The sequence below is a fragment of the Dasypus novemcinctus genome, chromosome 10 (assembly GCF_030445035.2).
Source record: "Dasypus novemcinctus isolate mDasNov1 chromosome 10, mDasNov1.1.hap2, whole genome shotgun sequence".
NCBI lineage: Eukaryota > Metazoa > Chordata > Mammalia > Cingulata > Dasypodidae > Dasypus > Dasypus novemcinctus.
This window is the reverse complement of record NC_080682.1, coordinates 77,645,866-77,661,646: the sequence shown is the minus strand read 5'-3', so window position 1 is coordinate 77,661,646 and position 15,781 is coordinate 77,645,866. Positions and strand designations below refer to the sequence as shown.

Here is a 15,781-nt window from a genome sequence, read left to right as displayed (position 1 = left end):
ATAAGAGTTTCCTTTATCATTTCCTTGTATCATTTTAAGTGTTATTAAAATCTACTGAACAAACAAGATGAAGACATCCAGGTTCTCCCTAAATTAAAATCCAACTCTCCTGGCTATACAAGGCACACTCACCTCTCCTTCAGCTTTCCCTTTTCCTGGCTGCAAAAAGGAAGTCTATTCTGGATCAACTGAGGTCTACTCATGTTGCAGATCCTCATAGACCAAGAACAATCCATGGAATTTTGCCATCTAGACTCCCAAACTCACAGCTGGCCCTTCAACCCATTTGTCTTATGAGCTCATCCTTATTGAATCCGGAAATGAAGGTATCCCAAAACATCTCTCCTTCAGTCCTTCAGTATAAGACAGGCTGCCTTTACTTTACTGTTCTCCATCAATGACAACTTGTCAAAGGCTACATCTCCATAATCCACACATAAAAATATTTAGTATTTCAGAAATGTGAAATTCTTTGATACTTTGGTAATTAAAAAAAAAAATCTTGTATCAAAATTGCCACCACATATTGCAGGGTCGACTGTTTTTCTAGAAGTTCAATCAGTAAGAGACAGCATAGAAGGAGTAAGAAAAATAGACCTTATTAATCAAGATTTGCCTAAAGCTCTTCTGTGTTCTCCTATTTAATCCTGTCCCTAAAACTTGCATTATTATTTTCACTTCACATATGAAAAATTAAGATATTAGAGAGGCAAAGTAACTTACCCATATGACAGAACATTTGACTTGGATTTAAATTCAATTCTTTAGATTCCTAATCCAAAGGAAGTCTGAAGTTTAAGGGAAAGATGCCTTTTCTCACCCAGACTCAGAATTTCTAAAAGAAGCAATGCTCTGAGTGACCCTTTACATAAGGGCCTAGAATTTTAATGCCACCCAGGGCTTAAAATATTCAACTTCTCTGTAAAGTTTTCTTTACAAAATAAGAGGTTAAAGAGCTTGGCTAGATAATCAGACAACTGAAGAGTCCAGTGAATTGAACTCTGCCATCTTATAGATGTGAAAACAGATTTTGTCACTAAGTCACAGGCCTGGAGTTACTCAGGAAATTAGCACCCAGCCTGGCAGTCAAGATCCACTGTTAGGCTTACTCTCTAGCCCAGCCCTCCCCAAGCAGCATATGGCCTCCTGGTTCTAAGCCCAAATGCAATGATTATGCAGGACACAGCATTCTCCAACACTCCAGATACAATATTTACAACACTCATGAAAGGCCTGAAGAATAAACTCAAATATTTATATGCTACAAGAGTGCTGCTGCCCTGAGGCAAATTGTGCTTGGAGGCCGAGATGGCCATGTGCTAGCCAGGAGGAAGCTACATGGAGAAATCTAGGTAGGAAGTCTCACAAGGTTTCTGAAACTTTCCAGGAAAACTAAGGCTTAATACAGTTGCCTACACAAATATGCCATTTACCTTGCCTAGATCTAGAACGTATTTACAACTTGTAAATCAGGGGAATCCTTCTAAGGCCAATATGCCTAATCTACAATAATAATAATAGCTTACATTTACATAGTAATTGCTTTGTGCTGGAAAGAGCTTTACATATTGTATTAGTTTGCTAGCTGCTAAAACAAATACCATACAATGTGTTGGCTTAAAACCAGGAATTTATTAGCTCACGGTTTTCAGGGTCCAGAATGCTTGCTTCCTCCTAGTCTAATTAACTTCAAGCTGTCCAGTAATCTTTGGAATTCCTTCGCTTTTTCATTACATGGCAATGCACATGGCAGCATCTTCTCTTCTCTCTTCCAAGTTCTGTTGACATCCAGCTGCTGGCTGCTCCACGTGGCTTTTTCTCTGTGACCTTCTCTATAAAGCCTCCAATAATAGGATTAAGATCCATCCTGATTCTGCTGGCCATACCTTAGCTAAATATAACATCTTTAAAAGGTTCTATTTACCATGGCTTCACTCCCACAGGAAATGATAAATAATTTTTTCTGGGTACATAACAGTTTACCACCCATAATTAATTCATTAATTCCTCACAACAATCTTATGAGGTAGGTCCTATTATTATTCCCATTTTAAAGATTAGAAAACTGAGGCATAAAGAGGTTAAGCAGCGTCCGCCTACCACATGGGAGGTCCACAGTTCAAACTCCGGGTCTCCTTGACCCATGTGGAGCTGGCCCATGAGCAGTGCTAATGGGCGCAAGGAGTGCTGTGCCACGCAGGGGTGTCCCCTGTGTAGGGGAGCCCCACACACAAGGAGTGCACCCTGTAAGGAGAGCCGCCCAGCGCGAAAGAAAGTGTAGCCTGCCCATGAGTGGCGCCACACACACAGAAAGCTGACACAACAAGATGACACAACAAAAAAAGAAATACAGATTCCCGGTGCCGCTGATAAGGATAGAAGCAATCACATGAGAACACACAGTGAATGGACATAGAGAGCAGACAACTGGGGGGAGGAAAGGGGAGAGAAATTAAAAAAAAAAAAAAGAGGTTAAGGGTACCCAATTTACCAAGTCCTACAGCTATTAAATGGGAGTCTAGACACAGAGTCTGTCTTCTTAAGCACTTTGATAAATGGAGAAAGGGACTCCTAAATGATACACTGTCTCAAAATTATTCCACCTAACAAAGTGGCTGAAATTCTCCTTAAAACGTTTTTGAGATTTTTTTGAAATATAATGTTTCCTGAGGTCCTTACTAAAACAAAGGCATTTTTCTAAGTAGATATCTATGATAGCCCTTTGTCTGTCACTCTCATTACTCACTCTTGGTTTCCTTTCTCTTGCTCTGATTTTGTTTTATCCAAGTTCCGAAACCCTCTACCTTGTTTCCTGCATTTAACTCTGCACTTAGTATTTGGACCTGAACTCTCAAATATTGGAATTGTGGCTTTCCAGAACAGATTGATTTGGCTGGTCCTCTGGCTTTTAGTGCCCCATTGTGACTCCCCTACAAATCCCCTTCTCCAGGTCTGGCATCATAAAACTCATCTCTGCTCCCAATCCTTGATCAGCAATCTAGATTGCCCAGAGCAGTCCACTCTTTTTTTTTTTTTCTTTTCTGTGTTGCTTGTAGCTATGCGGATATCTGAGTGAGCCAGGTGGTTGCTGGTGCTAAGACTTTGATGGGAAGGTGTGCTAAAAAAAGTTAAAATTAAAACAAAACCCACAACAACTAAGGGAGAGTGTTTATTTATGTTTTTACATAATCGTAGTTCATAGTTTTCCAAATTACAGGGCTAAGTAACTGGTCAGATGACAGGCTAGTAACACAGATCCCACCCATCACAAATTCAGATTATGAATTTGTAGAGAGTAAACAGAAATTCATATTGATTCTAAAACTGTTGTTTCTTTTTCTTTCAACCTTGAATATAGCTGGAAATACAGCACATTCTTTTCATACTCAATTTTAACTTTAACAATGAATTTTGGGTATAACAGGTGTCGAATATATCTCATCATTGTATTATGGAAACATATATTCTGAAAGGTTTTCTAAAGATTATCTGATGTTTCTCATGCAGAATTCACAATATTCAGGGCACAAATATTAATGAATGCCTTGAAAAGGAAAGAAAGATAGTTAAAACTTGAGTCCAGAAATAATCAAGCATCTCCCATCACAGAATGACTCTTAAAATGAAAAAAATATTTAAAAATGTATGAATTTTTTCTTACAAAAATTAAAATTAAATGCATGATTATTCAGCCTATAAACAAAAATTAGTTTAATCATAAATAGGATGCCCTACTCTCATACTGGGACATTCACAAACGCATAAGAAAGCTAGATTCGAGGTCTTTAAAGAGAATTAGGATCACTTTATACAATAATTTTAGGTTAAAAATGGAATTTAAGAAGTTGTTTATAAAATTCACTTTCTAAAGTAACTTCAGTAAAGTCAATGAAAATAATTTTTAATTAAGTTTTTTAACTTGAAGGCAAAAGCTGGCTATGTGATCAAGAAGCAGTAAGGGAAACATAAGTTCATGTCTGAGCCATATACAAAAAATTACCACAGTCAATGTGATAGTATTGACAAATAACCTCCACCGAGCTAGATACTACATTTTGAAGAAGTAAGTGCCTAAAAACCAGCAGGAAGAAGACTGCAATAGTCAATTTAAGGGTGATACGTAAAAAGATATTTACTTATGTAAAATGGTTTCAGCATGAGTGGTCCCAGAAGAATTACAGAGACTCTGTGAGTTAGATAAGAATCTACTTTAGTGTTACTCACAATTCTAGTCAGAAATTCAATGTGGAGGAATAATTAGCAAGTGATAGGCACAATGGGTAAATGCTATCTGGCTGTTACCTCTTAAGGCAGGATCCTTGTCACATGCATCTCTATGACAAAGCATAGATATAACTGCAGTGCCTAGGACTTATTTTGTGTTTAGAAAACTTGAAATGAACAGTATAAAATCAACTCTAAATCAGTAGTTTCCAGAAGAGTTGGAGATAGACAGTCATAGCAGTTTATAAGCCAAATGGAATTGTTTTGAGGCCCAGGAGAATTTGAGCCATATCTGAGTTGCTTCCAGTTTGGTAACCATTGCAACTCGCTGAACTCATTTGCCATCCCCCAGTAGTAATGCAGCAGAAAGTCAACTCCTATAAAAAGGCAGAGATAAATAATAAAATTTGAATAACTAAAGAAATAAAGATTTAGATACAATAAATATTTTTCTAGCACATATCATGGTCCAAATACTTTGTATGTGCTAGAGTTAGCACTTAGCATTTTTATCTCTAAGACAATAAACTTGGGAAAATGAGGCTTGAGAAGGTTAAAAATATGTCCAAGAATATATAGTTTGTAATCAATAAAGCCATGATTTTAAGCCCGGTATGTCTGATCCCCAAACCTAGCCTCCTTCTAGTAAACCAAAAATGTTCCTAGGAAAAAAAAAGATGACAATGAGGTTGTTTAAGACATAAAAGACACAGACTTCATGCAGAGTTTTCATGAAGACATTCTGCAGTTTTTAAATGTAAATATCTTGTGGCCTTAAAGGGCAATCTATGTTTAGGACAACTACAATTTAATATTATTCAAGTTCCTGTGAACAGTAAATAAAGTCTAATGTCTAAGAGAATTCAGTTTACATCAACAGATTAGAAAATTCCCTAGTCAAAACCAGAAAATAGTATACCTATAAATTCAATTTCCAAGCACATGAAAAAAAATTCAAATCAACAGTTCTCTGAACACAAATGACAATTTAGAAGGCAGAATCAATTAGAGGACAATATAAATTATATTGACTAAGTAATTAAACGGGAAACATTTCAAAGGAAATATATATTACTTTATCAACCCTTTCTAACATCACCATCTTAAAATAAAATTGAATTATGTGCCAATAACACAGTAATCAAAGAATAGGTTCTAAATCTCAATTGCCCAGAGAATTAAATGCCAAAGGAGTTACAATTGCTTGATGAACTCATTCACCTGTCCTGGTGCCACCAAAGGTTTTTTTTGAGGATGTTTTAAAAACATACTTTAGAGGGCAAACTCCATTTTTTGGTTGAATTTCAAAAGTTGGAAGAGTGATCCTAACTGTGTCACTATAGATTGATCCAGATCATTGTTTTCCAACATTTGCCTCCTATCCAGCTTTTCACTCTATATTTTGTTTTGGTTTTTTTTTTTAACATTTTTTTTCTCTGCGTACCTCCCCCCCCCACCCCAGTTGTCTGCTCTCTGTGTCCGTTCACTGTGTCTGCTTGTATTCTTGTCAGCAGCACCAGGAATCTGTGTCTCTTTTTGCAGCATCACCTTGCTGTGTCAGCTCCCCATGTGTGCATCGCCACTCATGGGGAGGCTGCACATTTGTTACATGGGGTGGCTCTCCTTACCGGAGGCACTCCTTGCGTGTGGAGCTGCCCTATGAGGGGGACACCCCTGCGTGACAGGGCACTCCTTGCATGCATCAGCACTGCGCGTAGGCCAGCTCCACACGGGTCAAGGAGGCCCGGGGTTTGAACCACGGACCTCCCATGGGGCAGGCAGATGCTATATCAGTTGAGTCAAGTCCTCTTCCCTACTCTATATTTTGTATACCCCACTAGCCAAAAAGTTTTTTCTAGCTGACCTACTTTCTATAGTTTGTATCAACAAAATAACAGGTATATTGAATAAGCTATTACAAGTTACAGACATCCCCATTGGAGATTCCCATTCCACTTGTCAAAATCAATTTTATTTAATGGATAATTGTAGCTTATTTCTTTTATGCCTAAAGATTTTTTAAAATTTGAAAAAATTTTAACTGCCTATTGACTATAAAAACAATGAGTTCTTTCCATCATAATGACACATCTATAGCATGTCTTAATCTCTTTCTAAAATGTTAATAAGTTCCTTTCTGTGCAAACATTTAATGTGCTGTGATTCCAGCAGTATTCACTTATCATGTACCAATTTTGTTACGTTCCATGTCAAAGACAATTTACCTGATCATTTTTTGCAAAAATAATGGATGAAATCCTCTGAGTTACTTAATATGGCATTTGCCTTTTAATTTGTTTACTACTGCCTGTTCCTCATGACCTAGAACAGCTCCTGGTACATAGTAACCCTCAAAAAATACTTGCCGAAAGTAATTCTGCTAAGCAAAGTCATTTATATAAGTAATCATCCAAACTAGGACCTTTATTAGATGAAAAGGAATGCTGTTTATTATTAAGTTAAAAACACAAGTGTAAAAACCAGGACTATCCAAGGTATTGTAAACCAGGACATATGGATGCCCTTGGAATAAATTATTCTCACTTACTGTCAGTTTCTAACTAAGTAATATTATATAAACAGAATTCTATAGCTGATAAATTTTATAAAAATTCCATGGCATGACTTTCATGTAGATGGTAAGTCTAAAACATAGTGCAATTCTACAGAATAATCGGGTCCAATTCATCACTATTGAGAACATGTACAAACACATTTATATAGATATGTGTGTATATTTGTGCGTGTGTATATGCCCATCCCTTATCTGGACTAAACCTAACAATGTACAGGCTCTAATATTCTTGGTTTCATTAAGGTTCATACCAATGCTTCTTTTTTTGCCAAGTATTTTGAAAAGAAAATTTCTAATTTAACATTCATAGAAATAGTCAATCCATTTTTCATGAAATGTAATTCCCAATTAAGGGATATTAAAGTCATGCTGATTTCCCCCATTTTAGAAGAGGCAAACTTATAATTTTACTTAGTAATTAACTAAACAACACAAAAATGCCCAAGAAAAAAAAAACATGAGTATTAAAATATCTACATCTTACAGCATTATATCACCATGAATTTTAATTTTGATATTAAGTACACGTTCATCTTTCGTATGATGAAAATACAAACACATAAATCAATGAAAAACTTATATTTGCCTTTGAAGATTCTAAAGCCTTGGGTTATTCATAATGAAGAAGTAATGAGATTTAATGTAAAGGGAGACTAATGGAATATCCTGGTTAGCATAAAAACAGTAAAACAAACTTTCCCACTTAATTTTAAACAGAATATCCAATCATAATTTTGGAAATGAAGACAACACTTACAATTTAGAACAAACCATAGTAACAATGGTTTTTTAATAAACTCCATGGAAAAAATTTTACCCCTAGTTTTATAGAATGGCATTAGAAAATCTATATGCCTTCAATTATTCCAGTGAGGTTATAAATTTCTAAGAAATTAACAGCAACATTATTTACCCAACTTCTTACTAATACAGAAAAATAATTCCCAAATTATATTAGTAAGATTATGAAAGGAAACCACCAATACCTTCAGAACTGAGCTACATTTGAGTTCTAATTGTAATTTCAAATTTATACATAAGCAGTTCTAACCAGACATTTCCAAGCAGAGCTTTAAAAAAAAAAATTGTTAAGTTCTAAATGAAATATAATTTCAAACCTAATTCCATAAATAAATATATTTAATAAAATGTAGTTAACTATTAAAGACTACCTATAAAAATAATAAACTGGAGAGTCTAAACCAGGAGATGACAATAAGGAAATGTGAAAATAAGCAAACACCAAAACACAAAGAAAATTATTAAAAGTGATTTGGGGAAAAAAGGTTCTTCCATTTCTGGAGCTTATCAGGTACTGCTTTATAGGAATTCCTGAGTTATGTTATATCTGGGTTACTATACAGTAGTAAAAGCTATATCAGAGGAAATAGAACCAGGGAAGAAAGGAAGGAAGGGAGGGAGGAAGGAAGGAAGGGAGAGAGGAAGGAATAAATCTAAAATACTAAAGTGAGCATCAATTAAGGATTTTAAGGACTGCAAAAATCCAAAGGTAAGTGATCACTGCAACACAACCTAACTAAATAGAGGTTTGGTGCATTTTAGATGTCTTCCTTCCTTCCTCTCTCTCTCCTCCTTCTTTTCCTCCTTTCTTCCTTTCCGTTCGCATCCCCCCCTCCTCCCCACCCAGCATCCTTCCTTAAGGAACGAGTGAATTAGCTAACTCAGAGCAGAAAACAATAATAAGAAAAAAATATAACTCCAGCAAATATTAGCCTTCTATGTGGAAAGAAGATGAGGAAGACATTAAGCAAGACTCTCCCAAGAAGATTCACATGACAAGGGAATACATTGGTTTAGGCCAATGTATTCTAGGACTCGGACAAAACACTTCCAAGTTTTAATAGTCATTGCAACTAACCAAAGACAAGTGCGTTCCCAGAATATCAGAAATGGTTATAGTCAAACATAAACACCCAAATCCAGTCGTGAGCTAAATACGAACATCTGAAGTAACTGCTGTTTAGAATTATCTGTGCAACTGAGAGCACAGGTAATCGAAAGTTAACTACAAATACTGTTGTTCAAATGAATTGAATGATCAACAACAGCTTCTTAGAGTCAAGAAGAGTATTTCTCTGGTAACACAAAAAATATAAAGCAGGGATCATCAGCAAGGGTGAGGTGAAATTATTACTATCATTATCATTTCATTATCATTAAAAAGTAAAAACCAGGATTGAAATTCTACCAGCATAGTAACTCTCTTCCAGGATAGAAATATATAAGATATCATTCAGTATTAAGCTACTCATTTTAATCTACTTTCTTTATGAAGTAATAAAGTGATAAAAATCTATCATAAAATGGTATAAGTTAGCCTAAAAGTATATGACAAAATGTGTTCATAAAGTTATTAAATATTTAGTTTTGAATAAGGTGAGCAGACATGAGTGCACTGTTTCAGCTAACCTGTATATGAAAATAAGCCAGTATAATAATAATCAAAACAATCAACAAAATACTTGAAAGTGCCTTCAAATACATTAGGGTTTTTGAGCCTTAAAACTACTTTGTAAGTTAGCTATTGTCATCATTTTACAAACGAGAAAATGGATAGAGAGGACACATGATATATCAAAAATCAGACAGCCAGAACTTAAATCCTAACTTGAAACCCATTTGCCTTTCCACTTCAAAACAGCTGATTCTTCTAGATTGATATTCTGAGAACAAATTTTCTTATCTCGAAATGTCACGACTATTATTCACATCAAAGCTTATTTTTATTAACCTGAAGTCCCACTGATGATCCTATATACCGGAGAACTATAGAAAGGGAGAAGGGGTAGGTTTGTGTGTTTTTGTTTGGAGGCCATATCCAGTGCATGTATGTGATAAAGCTCCAAATAAATTTCCCAATTTGAACAAAGCTCATTGCATATCTGGCTTTTTATTGGGGGGGGGGGGGGGGGTGAGGGAAGTGTTATTGAAAAAACCCTGCATTTTCCCCAACCAACCTAGCTTATTCCCTTCCCACTATTTTTTATCACTCGTCCTACCTTAATTAATCAACATCTGCACAAAATTTTAAAAATACTCTTTTTTATCTATTAAAAATAAACTGGGGGTGGAGCCAAGATGGCATCAGAGTAAGGAGCTCCTGGAGTTAGCTCGTGAAACACGGCAGTTGGTGGTCACCCAACCTAAAGCACCTAAAGTACCTTTTGGAGGACCCAGGAAACCAGAGGAGTATCCTGCAACATCCTTGACAGTGTGGAAGGAGGAGACTGCCCATCTGAACAGAGGAATCATGAGTAGAGCCCTCCACACTACAGAGGTCGGTGCCCGTGGCATGCAAGGCACCTCAGGAGCTATTCCGTGGTTGGAGTTGGAAGTTCCATTTCCCCCAATAAAACTGGGAGGAAAACACGGTGTGGCACCGACTTCAACTACTGATTAGTGGATTCAGTGGGCTGAAGTAAAATCCTAGGAGCAACTAAACTTTGAGCCTGTCCAGGTCAGAGGGAAGCTGGTGGCTGCCATTCTGACTCCACCCCGGGCACAAGGGGAAGTGGCGCTGACTGAAAATCATAGTGCTTGTAAGGACCAGCTTCTTTCCACCCTGGTTGGATTGCTAGTCTAGCCTAAACCCCAGTCCCACCTCTGGCAGGGAGGAAGCTGGAAGGACCTGAACCACCTCTCTGAGAAGCTGCAAGCCACACTGCAGAGACTGGTGCCCATCCTCCTCTAGGGGCACAAGCCACCTCAGGAGCTGTTCCATGGCTGGAGTTGGAAGGTCCATTTCCCATAAATGATGGAGGAAGAGATAGATGTCCCCTGAACTCAGCTACTGATTCGTGGACTCAGACTTAGCTGTCTTAGAGAAAGCTGGGGTCTGAGCATGTCCAAGCAGGAAAGATGGGTAGCTGCCAACTTGACTCTGCCCGCCAGCATGAGAGGAAGCCAGGATGACTGAAATTGAGTGAAGTCAGTGACAGGCTTCATTCCACCAAGATCAGGCTGCAGCCCTAGCCCAGGCTCCAGCCCCACTTCCAGCAGAAAGGTAGCTAGCGGGACCTGCACCAGGCTTTCCAGGCAACTACAAGTGCTCCCTGCTGGTAGAGGCTGAATAGTCAGACATCTGGTGCTGCTTCCCTGCATCCCAAGAGAACAAGAAAGGAGCTGGGTATTCTCAGCCTCTCCAGGCAATGGCAGGATTTTCAGCCCACATAGATTTGTTGAGTGCCTGTGAGCCCATCTACACCTCTGTCCCTGCACAGGATAGGAGGGGGCTGGTGTTGCCTCAACCTCTCAGGGCAACAGTTTTGGGTTGCACAAGTCTGACTGTTGGGCACCTGTAGCTCCACCTCCATCCCTAATAGGACAAGAGACAGACTGTTTGCCCAGCCTCTTTGGGTAACTGGAGGTGCTTTTGGCCACACAGCCTGGACTGGTGGGTACTTGTGGATGCACCCTATTTCTACAGCCTTTCTGGGCAACGGCAGACCTTCAGCCTGCATGGACTGGACTATTGGATGCCTATAAATCCACCTCTACCCCCAATAGAGTAGGAGGGGTTTGGTGTCTCCACAGCCTCTCTGGACAATGGTAGGTACTTTCAGCCAACAGGGACTGAACTGTTGGATGCCTGTGGATACAACCCCATGGCTTAAGAGAATAGAAAGGGGTTGGTGTTTCCTCATCCTCTCCAGGCAATGGCAGGTATTCTCAGCCTAAATGGACTGAGCACCCATAGAACCACCCCAATAGGATAGGAGGGAACTGGTGCTTCCTCAGCCTCTCCAGGCAATGGTGGGTACTTTCAGCCTACAGGACTGAACTGTTGAGCATTTGTGGTTCTGTTCTCATCCCCTAAAAGGCAAAATGGACAGCACTACCTAAGCCTCTCAGGGCAACTGCAGGCATATTTGGTCCACAGAGATTAGACTGTTGGACACTCCAGAGGGTCCCTGCCTCTCCTGGCCCAACTGGGATTATTATACATGGCTACAGCTCTGTACCTACCCGTGACAGAGGAGAAAGGTGGGAGAAGCTTAATCACTTCCTGGGGCAACATGGGCAGCTTCAGTCACCATAGCTTAAAGCACCAACTATATCCTTGGCTCCTACTACACAACCAACAAGGGAGAAAAGATAAGAAATCCCTAAATTAAAGGGAGAAACTGCACCCAGAATAAATATGTCTAGCAGGCCAGATGTAGAAACAAAATTTACAATCCATATCAAAAACAGAAAGAGATGGCCCAATTAAAGGAACAAGATAGGCCTCCAGATGCCATAAAGGAGCTGAGACAACTAATCTTAGATGTTCAAACAAATCTCCTTAATAAATACAATGAAATGGCTAAAGAGATTAAGGATATTAAGAAGACATTGGGGGAAACGGACTTTGGCCCAGTGGTTAGGGCGTCCGTCTACCACATGGGAGGCCCGCGGTTCAAGCCCCGGGCCCCCTTGACCGGTGTGGAGCTGGCCCATGCGCAGTGCTGATGCGCGCAAGGAGTGCCCTGCCACGCAGGGGTGTCCGCGTAGGGGCGCAAGGAGTGCACCCATAACCTCCCCGAGGAATGGCGCCGCCCACACTTTCCGAGCCGCTGACGACAACAGAAGCGGACAAAGAAACAAAACGCAGCAAAAAGACACAGAAAACAGACAACCGGGGGAGGGGAGGGGAATTAAATAAATAAAAAATAAATCTTAAAAAAAAAAAAAAAAAAAAAGAAGAAGACATTGGATGAGCACAAAGAATTTGAAAGCATACACAGAAAAATAGCAGACCTTATGGGAATGAAAGGTGCAATAAGTGAAATTAAAAATACACTGGAGGCATATAACAGCAGATTTGAGGAAGCAGAAGAAAGGATCAGCAACCTCGAAGACATGTCCTCCAAAAGTGAACAAACAAAAGAACAGATGAAGAAAAGAATGGAAGAAATTGAACAGGGCCTTAGGGAACTAAATAACAGCAAGAGACGTGCAAACATACGTGTCATGGGTGTCCCAGAAGGAGAAGAGAAGGGAAAAGGGGCAGTAAGAATATCTGAAGAAATAATGGTGGAAAATTCCCCAACCCTATTGAAGGACATAGATATCCATGTCTGAGAAGCACAATGTACTCCCATCTGAATAAATCCAAATAGACCAACTCTGAGACACATACTAATCAGAATGTTAAATGCCAGAGACAAAGAATTCTGAGAGAAGCAAGAGAAAAGCAATGCATAACATATAAGGGATACCCAATAAGATTATGTGCTGATTTCTCCTCAGAAAACATGGAGGCAAGAAGGCAGTGGTATGATATATTTAAGATACTGCAGGAGAGGCAGACTTGGCCCAGTGGTTAGGGCGTCCGTCTACCACCTGGGAAGTCCGCGATTCAAACCCCAGGCCTCCTTGACCTGTGTGGAGCTAGCCCATGCGCAGTGCTGATGTGTGCAAGGAATGTCCTGCCACACAGGTGTGTCCCCCGTGTAGGGTAGCCCCACGTGCAGGGAGTGCACCCCATAAGGAGAGTCGCCCAGTGTGAAAGAAAGAGCAGCCTGCCTAGGAATGGTGCCACCCACATGGAGAGCTGACACAACAAGATGATGCAACATAAAGAAACACAGATTCCCGTGCCACTGACAACAACAGAAGCAGACAAAGAAGACACAGCAAATAGACACAGAGAACAGATAACTGGGGAGGGAAGGGGTGAAGGGAAGAGAAACAAATAAATAAATAAATCTTTAACAACAACAAAAAAGATACTGCAGGAGAAAAACTGCCAGCCAAGGATTTTATACCCAGCAAGATTATCTTTTAAAAATGAGGGTGAGATTAGGATATTTACAGATAAACAGAAACTGAGAAAATTTATAACAAAAAGACCAGCTTTGCAAGAAATACTAAAGGGAGTGTTACAGCCTGAAAAGAAAGGACAGGAGACAAAGGCCTGGAAGAGAGTTAGAAATGACAACTGTATCAGTAACAGTAACTAAAAGTGTCAAAAATAAAATGACAGACAAAATGTAAAGATGAAAACGGATGAAATAAGAATTACCTTTACAGTAATAACATTGAATATTAATGGATTAATCTCTCCAATCAAAAGACAGAGACTGACAAAATGGATAAGAAAATATAAGCCATCTATATGTTGTCTGCAAGAGACTCACCTTAGACCCAAGGATACTAATAAATTGAAAGTGAAAGGTTGGAAAAAGATATTCCACACATGCAATAACCAAAAATAAGCTGGGTTAGCTATACTTATATCAAATCATACAGACTTTAAAAGCAAAACTGTTATTAGAGACAAGGAAGGACATTACATATTAATAAAAGGGGTGATTCACCAGGAAGAAATAATAATCATAAATATATATGCACCTAACAAGGATGCCCCAAGATACATGAGGCAAACACTGGCAAAATTGAAAGGAGAAATAGAAATCTCTACAATAGCTGGTGACTTCAATACACCACTCTCAGCATTGGATAGAACATCTGGGTAGAAGATCAATAAAGAAATAGAAAGCTTGAATAATATGATAAATGAACTAAACATAATAGACATATACAGAACATTGCACCCCAAAACAGCAGGATATACACTCTTTTCAAGTGCTCATGGATCTTTCTCCAGGATAGACCATATGTTGAGAAACAAAGCAGATCTCAATAAATTCAACAAAATTAAAATTATACAAAGCACTTTCCCTGATCATAATGGAGTCAAGCTGGAAATTAACAAACAGCAAATAAAGGGAAAATTCACATATATATGGAGATTAAACAACACACTCTTAAATAATCAGTGGGTCAAAGACGAAATTTCAAGAGAAATCAATAAATATCTTGAGATGAATGACAATGAGAATACAATATATCAGAACCTATGGGATGCTGCGACGGCAGTGTTAAGAGGAAAATTTTAGCCCTAAATGTTTACATTAAAAAAGAAGAAAGAACTAAAATCAATGACCTAAATACACAACTGGATGAACTATAAAAATATCAGCAAATTATTCCTAAAGCAAGTAGAAGGAATGAAATAACAAAGATCAGAGCAGAAATAAATGAAATTGAGAAAAAAAAAAACAATAGAGAAAATTAACAAAACCAAAAATTGGTTCTTTGAGATTAATAAAATTGACAAACCTTAGCTAGACTGACTAAGAAAAAAAGAAGATGCAAATAAATGAAATAAAAAATGAAAAGGAGAACCTTACTACTGACCCCACAGAAATAAGGAGATCCTAAAAGGATATTACGAACAACTTTATGCTAAAAAACTAGACAATGGAAACCAATCACAAGTGAAGACATTGAAACTGTCATCAAACAGCTCCCCAAAATGAAAAGCCCAGGACCAGATGGTTTCACAGGTGAGTTCTATCAAGCATTCAAAGAAGATTTAATACCAATCTTACTCAAGCTCTTCCAAAAAATTCAACAAGAAGGAACACTACCAAACACATTCTATGAAGCCAATATCACCCTAATACCAAAGCCAGATAAAGATATTACAAAAAAAGAAAATTATAGACCCATTTCTCTAATGAATACAGATGCAAAAACCCTCAATAAAATACTTGCTATCGAATCCAACACATTAAAAGAATTATCCCTCATGATCAAGTGGGCTTTCTACCAGGCATGCAAGGTTGGTTCAACACAAGAAAATCAATCAGCATAATACACCACATTAATAAATCAAAGAAGAAAAACCACATGATCTTATCTATTGATGCAGAAAAGAAATACAGTATCCTTTCTTGATAAAAATACTACAAAAAATAGGAATTGAAGGAAATTTTCTCAACTTGATAAAGGCCATATATGAAAAATCAACAGCTAACTTTGTACTCAAAGGTGAAAAGCTAAAAGCTTTCCCTTTGAGATCAGAGACAAGATAAGGATGTCCACTGTTAACAATGTTGTTCAAAATAGTACTAGAGGTTCTAGCTAGAGCAATCAGGCAAGAAAAAGAAATAAAAGGCATTCAAATTAGAA

At 38.3% G+C, this 15,781-nt stretch overlaps 1 protein-coding gene across 42 annotated transcripts in view; it reads right to left on the bottom strand.

Moving 5' to 3' along the window:
- Positions 1-15,781, bottom strand: part of SOX6 (SRY-box transcription factor 6) — a 701,188-nt gene that overhangs the window by 224,220 nt on the left and 461,187 nt on the right. The gene's annotated exons all lie outside the window — the stretch shown is intronic.